The following is a 7,441-nucleotide window of genomic DNA, read 5'->3' on the forward strand; positions in this document are numbered from 1 at the left end:
TGCCATTTATGGACACGAACCTAGGTGATCTATCCATGACTAGAATGAAGCTTGGGTGAAACTTCAAAAAACACAAGAACAACTATGCATGGAATAGAGAGATCCCAACCTCCCAAGTAGAGAACTGCTACAAATAATGAAGAAACTATTTTATGTTGTGTGTACAAAGAATATCATTAAGTACATAAAAGTTATATATTAAAGATTATTATTTTCCAATTAATACTCTCATTTACATGAAGTTAAAAATATATGCTTTTATAATAGACAAAATATGTATATTTAAACTCAAGAGTCTAAGGGTTTGTTTGAGAATTGTTTTTTAAAACAATTTTTTATTCTCTGGAACAAAAATACAAAAAATATGTTTGGCAACCAAAAATTGTTTTCTGTTTTCTTTTCTTAAAATTAGAAAATAGTAACATGTTTAAGTTGTTTTCACTTGTTTTTTAAGAGTCATTTTAAGAAATAATTATATAAACATGTAGAATGATTAAAAATAAAATAATAGATATAAAATTTATTTTTAAAACATATTTAAAAATATTAAACACATGTTAAAAACATCTTGAATGTACAAACAGACTTTTTGTTCTATAAAAATTAAAGAACAATTTTCAAAAACTATTTTTAAAAATTATTTTCAAAAATAGTTACCAAACAACCCTAATTTACTTCAATAAAGATAATTTTTAAAAATAATAATAGAATACTATTTTATTTATCAATAAATTAATAATCTCAAAATAATAAAATCATATGAATAAATAAAACAAAATAAAAAAAATCATAAGAAAAACATATAAAATGTGAAGTAAAAAGCCCAAAAAAGTTTTTTTTTTTTTTAAAAAAATGAAACCACATTTGACAATTTTGGTCTCAACTTTTTTGGAAAAAAAAATAAATAAATAAAATGAGGTGGCTTCTCTATGGTAAGAAAATGTCTGCTTTAAACATTAGTTTGGCAAAGCACCTATACATTTATTAATTTTGGCCCAAAACTACACTCATTATCTTTTTTACTTATACATTTATATTCTCAATATTATAGTTAACTACTTATATTTTGTTATGAGATATTTTTACTTATTGTTATTTATTCATTATATTAGAATTATTAACTTTTTCTTCTTCTTTTTTTGAGTAAGGATAAATTAGTTTTTTTAACTTTTATTAAAAAAAATGCTAAAATTTGGAAGGTATGAAGAATGTGAAGAGGGTAGGATAAATGTGAGGATTCCTCACATTTTTCATCCTCCTGACATTATTTGCGCTCTCCCCATTTTTTCAATCTTTTTATTTGAATTTTTTTCTCATAATTTCTAGCAATTGTAAGTTAAAAATAGTAGTAATAAATTATTTTAGTGCTATTTGAAGTAAAAAAAAAAATGTAAAATTTTGAGGGCATAAAGAATGTGACAAATTTTTTTCATTTGAATTTTTTTTCTCATAATTTCTAGTAATTATAAAGTCAAAATAGTAGTAATAAACTATTTTGGTGATAACTGAAGTAGTAAAAATAAAAAATGTAAAATTTGGAGGATATGAAAAATGTATGAAGAGTAAATATGAAGATTCCTCACATTCGTTGTACCCTCTTCAAATTTTTTAAAATTTTTTTTCATTTAAATCTTTTTTCTCATAATTTCTAGCAATTGTAAGTGAAAATAGTAGTGAAAAACTATTATAGTGGCATTTTAAGTAATAAATAAATAAATAAAAACATCTTAAAATTAAATTAAATAAATATAAAATAGTAGTGAAAAACTATTATAGTGGCATTTTAAGTAATAAATAAATAAATAAAAACATCTTAAAATTAAATTAAATAAATATAAAATTTGGAGGGTATTGAGAATGTGATGAGGGAATGAAGATCTAAGAAGTTTGACAATGGAGTAGTGAATGGAGAAATTCGAAGAATTTTGTGATGATGACAACATACCAAAGTTGAAATTTTCATTATTAAGGTAAGAAAATTTATTTATTAAATCATGTTATCTTTTCAATACTAGTGGAAATCTGGTATATTTTGTTAAAGAATAAATTTTTTATCAACATATTTGACAAAGAACTTATCTTCTTTTCTTTTTTATTTTATTTATAGAAAAAAACATTATTTTAAAACAAAAAACATTTCTAAAGTGATTATCCAATAATAATTTTTTTTAAAAGAGTAATTTTTATTTATTTAATGATATAAACTTATAACCCTAAAACCATGTCAAAATAATCATTTATATTACAATTTCTATCAATAATTTGACGTGAACAATATTTCTTAAAGTTAAAACAATCCCTATATTATGGGGACATGGAGAATTAATATTGGTATGTATTTTTAACAATTTAATATTGTTAAAAATTAGAAATTAATAGTGGTATTTTATTTATAATGTAGTTTTGGTAGTGAAGGACACGAAGAAAGTTATAACCTAATGCCATGTCAAAAAAATCATTTTTATTTTTAAAATTTATTATGAAAATGCATCTCAATAGTAATCGAAATGACCATTATAAAATTATTATATTGTCATTTCAAGTCAAGATTGGGGTGTTTAAATTTAAAGTATTTAAAATCTAACTAATTGCTAGGGTACCAACAAGTTAATGTTTGTTTTAAGTTTAAATTTTTTTTCTTCAAAACTTCTATTAATAGTAACTCAAATGATTATTTTATTATGATTTGAAGTTAAAAAAATAATTCTTAAAATTAAATAAATCATTAACTTATTATCATCGATTTGTATTGTATGCCTTCAAATTGAAAACTAGAATATTTTCATGTCTTCAAATTATGCCATACAAATACAAATTAATATTGTTTTTATATCATTTTATGTAATTTTGGTAGTGGACGACGTGGAGAAAGGGAAGATCAAAGAATTTATCATTAACCTTGGAGATGAATTGAAATTCATGAAGATGCTAATATTGATGGTAGTTCTAACCCCAATTGGTAAATTAATTATGACAAGTTGTTGCATGGTATTTCAATCACAAAAGTTTGAAAATTGAAATTTAATTGTATAGATGAAGCAAAAGCATTTTACGATATATATATGCTAGAATGACTGTATTTAGTATTGAAAAAGATGATTTGAAACGTAACAAGAATGAAGAAATTATATCTCGAAACTGGGTTTGTTATAAGGAAAGACATTGATTGCCAAAGTGTTTTAAAAATGAAAATCTACAAGGGAGCCAAGACCATTTAATAGATTGGGTTATGAAGCTGCATTTTGTATTGGATTTAGTAGAAAATTGGAAAAGTGGATTGTTAAAGAGTTTGAGGGGACCATAATCATCTTTTGGTCAAAGTAATTGATACACAATTTCTTTTATCTTATCAAGCAATAAACATTTTGGATAAGACTTAGCTTCATGCAATGCATAAAGTTGGTGTCAAACTAGCCAAATTATGGATTATATGGTACAATAATTGGGAGGACATGAAAAATATTGATTTCACATCAAAAGATCCATACAATAATGTTGATGCAATGTGTAGATTCAAAATCAAGGATAGGAATGTGGAAGGGGTTTTGGCTTATTTGTGCAAAAAGGCAGAAAATACCTTTTTGGTTTTAACCATCATCACCAAACAGTACTAGTATTTGGTTGTGTGTTATTCAATGGTGAAACCATTGCTACGTATGAATGGGTATTAGAAACATTGCTTCATGCAATGATAAACAAGAAGTCTCTCTTAGTTGTAACAAATGGGATAAAGCAATAAAATAAGTTTTCCCCAATGTGCATCATGTTTATGTGAATAGCATCTTTTGCCAGGCACATATTTCTTTGCAAAATGAGGACCCATGACTATCGAGGTTGGATCCAACTCCACAAAGCCTCGAAATCTCATTGGTTCTTGGAACTTGCACTGCCATCGGTGGAATGGGAATCCCGACAAGAAGCCGACATCAATTTGAAGAAAAGTGTTAGTGGAGAATGAGAAAAAAGATAAAAATAAAGTGACTTTTTGGTTGAGATTTGAAAGTGACGTATGAATCACAAATCTTCCATTCTATGCTGTGTGGGGGCTACGGGGTTGTTTTTGTGGAAAAAGGAGAAGACCATAGTTGATGTTGTGGTGAAGACTTCGAAGACAAGTACTCATGAGTTGAGACTCAAAGTCCTGCTTTTATTTTAATAATATTAATAAAAAAAATGGTTGTTAGACTTGTTTTGCATTACATAATGAAGGAAGCTGACAACATGATATGGATGTTCAAATTTTCAAATCGAATCAAACATTTTGCAAATGAAAACCCAACCAAATAAGTCGGTTTGGTTTGATGTGATCGATTTTTATGGTTCCACTTATACCCTTATATATAATTATAATGGAATCGAAATTAAAAATATTTACATTTTATTAATTAAAAATAATTATTAAGCACATATTTTTAAGCTCTTTTACTACAATTCATGAATAATTATTAACATTTACAAAATATAATATTCATTAATTTACCCTTTAATATGTTGGAGACTCGTTAATTTAATATTACACTATTTAATTTACAATATCCTAAATTAATTTAAACCAAATAAATTAAAGATTTTTATTAAGTGCATTAAATAATATATAAAATTTCTTTATTTAAATATATTTTAATCATTATATCATATATATGTATATATAAGGAGGGTATTTCTGGCAACTCATTCATGTTGAAATAGAATATCAATGAGAATAATGAGTCGAATATCTTGAGAGGGGAGAAGCGGAGAGAAAGGTATGGTGTGAGACTGTGAGGGAGCGGCAAAAGGAGAGATCGGGTAAGTCTATCTGAAATTATTGGTTGAATGAATTTCTGTATGCTGAATTATATCCATCTTACTCTTTACCATTCCTTGATTCTTTGAGGAGATCGGCTTGTTTCTAATTTAGGGTTTCCTCTTTTGGGCTTTTGTGGAACAGATCCGAGATGAGTATTCATAACCCAACTGTATCGATCTGTGGGAATGAATCTCTAACAAGATCGGGATCTCATGCCTATTCACGCTGCCGCTTTCATCAACATTGTGGGAAGGAAGACAGCAACATAATCTAGTGCCCACTTACCTTATACCCAATCTCGCCCTTCCCTTGCTTTCATTGTAGCAGTGCTCCTCGACCTCTTTGATAGGCCCACTCTGTATTTCAAGGCCACCTCATAGCTACCGAGGTGGCTGTTGCTAGCTTTAGCATTTGTCTTGGCATTCGGAATTGAGTTAATCTTCCATACTTATCATCTCTCCTATTTGTGCTGCCCTCGTCCCCACTACCATGGTGTTTTATGCCTCCGTCTCACGGGGCTTCTATTCTAACAGGTAGGCGACAATGGCACATGAGAAGGCCCCTCTATTTTTATCCCCTAACCATCATGGCTATATTTCACAGGTTCCTCCAGATCTCCAAAATGTTTGCATGATTGGCTCAGTTAGATTAATAAGTAGATATGGAATTCTAACTGAGTCTCCTCGGCTTCAATGTTACCATTGTGATCTAGAGGGAAAGAGTGTGCAACCTATTGTATGCATACAGTCGAAGAAAAGACAGAAAGTAAGACAAAAATACAACAAAAAGATCGGGACCAAGATCTTAACTACAAGGGTGTCTTTCTCTAGCCGAATCTGAGGAGTTCCCTTTCATGCAAGGCTTTGGATTTTTACCTAACAAAAACTTCATAGAGAAATAGAAAAATTAGTTTAATTTAAATATGAAAACTGTAAGTGCTTCAAGTGGATTAGCCATTCAGGATTCTAGTTTGGTTCTTTGAAAATCTCCCTTGGATTAATTACTTATTCAAAGGTTGTAGATGGACAAAATTTAAACAATTGAGTTTTCTTTTTCTTTTTAATTATGGGTATCTTGGTTGATTTTTTTCTAATAAAAGATAAAGGGTGTTAGAAAGTGTCATTTTTTAGCTTAGTCTTTTATGCTCAATTTGTCATTTAAGAACTAAGGATTGGCAGTTTGGTATATATCCATCTGTTCAAATCAAAGTTCAATCAATCATCATAAAAAATTCTTTGAACATATTTTAGTTGAATCACAACTGTCGGATTGATTTATAGTTCTACTATTTAAACCTAAATTTCCAAATTAAGGTTTGAGGAAATAAAGTAGTTGTTAAGACACTCTCTTCGTGCTCCTCCTCCTTGGCAAATTGTCAATGTTTGTTTCCCAAGAAAATTTACTCATTTTGAGTTGAAAAACATGTTTTAATTTAGTTTTCTTTCAAAAATAGGGTTGATTATTCCTGTCAACCATTCCTTCCTTATTGTTGTCTTGTGATTGGGATGAAACCCTTTTCTTCTTGATTGGGCATCAAGAAGCCGCTAAGGTCAAGTTTGGCGATAACTCGAAGTCTATTCTTGATGAAGAGAGTGTATAGTTGAAGTTTGAAGGTACTAGCTAAGTTCTTAGAAGAGGATTGGTAGATTTGAATTTGGTAAAACCTTGTATTAGATTATTTTGCTTCATAATGGAATTTTTTTATCACTCATGGACCCATGGTATTTTATTAATTCAAAGATCTTCCACATGAAATTTGTGTCGTTTTTTCCCCCCTCTTCTATTTCTTCCTTTGGTTATCTTTATTATCTATGATTGTGAATTTTAAACTGTCATAATGGTTTGGATTATTGATGACATTGGTGGAATTTTTATCAATTGCGCTTAAGAAAGTGTTGAAATTTCTTCTCATGTTCCATTGTTGCGTTTTTGTGAATACAGTCTGTTTGGACTATCATATGCAAACTGCCGAGTGAAAGCAGAGGTGTAGGTGACATATGCATAGAAGGGGCTGTGGTCATGTATCCAGGAACAATAGTGATGCCAAGAAAGCCAGTAAGAGGGAGCAGTACGGAGGAGAGCAGCAGAATAAGAATGGAAAGTGAACTCAAGTCGAAATGGCAAGACAAATAGTAGTAGGGTAGCAGCAGCCACCTTGGTGGTTATGGGGTGGGCTTGAAATGCAGAGCTTGGCTTATTCTGGAACTGTGACTCGATGAGGTCGAGAAGCATGGGAAGAATAAGGGTAAAGAAGGTTGAGAATGGCACGTAATGCAGTAGAAGTATGATTATGTTGTTGTAATGTTGGTGGGGGAATTATGTCGCTGTAATGTTGTTGAAGGTTAACTCCCAGAGTATTCAGAGTAACAGAGTGAATAGCCTGGTAGTGTTCTGGATACTAATTTGAGTTTATGACCAAAATAGTGTTTTTGAAGAAAAAAATAATGAAAATAGATATTCTTCCAAAATATTTATCAATTTAGCCTTCTTATTATATACTCATTCAGGTGATATTTTTTTTATTTTTTGTTTTGAGAGTAAAAAACCGGATTTGATGATTATGATTTTAGTTTTAAATATAAAACCATAATTATCAATTGTGGTTTTGAAAATTACTGCTAGTAATTGTGGTTTTAAATTTAAAACTAAAAC

The 7,441-nt window shown here is 29.1% G+C and overlaps 1 long non-coding RNA gene across 2 annotated transcripts; it reads left to right on the forward strand.

The window, feature by feature from the left end:
- Positions 1–4,723: 4,723 nt before the first annotated feature.
- Positions 4,724–7,229, forward strand: LOC117932375. Of its 2 annotated transcripts, none has more exons than XR_004654164.1 (3): positions 4,724–4,788; positions 4,931–5,392; positions 6,731–7,229. It is a non-coding gene; the product is annotated as an uncharacterized LOC117932375 (long non-coding RNA). The 2 variants fall into 2 exon arrangements; XR_004654165.1 differs by having other exon boundaries at positions 4,931–5,322; positions 6,731–7,228.
- The last annotated feature ends 212 nt before the right edge of the window (positions 7,230–7,441 follow it).

This window comes from Vitis riparia, chromosome 15 (genome assembly GCF_004353265.1).
Source record: "Vitis riparia cultivar Riparia Gloire de Montpellier isolate 1030 chromosome 15, EGFV_Vit.rip_1.0, whole genome shotgun sequence".
NCBI lineage: Eukaryota > Viridiplantae > Streptophyta > Magnoliopsida > Vitales > Vitaceae > Vitis > Vitis riparia.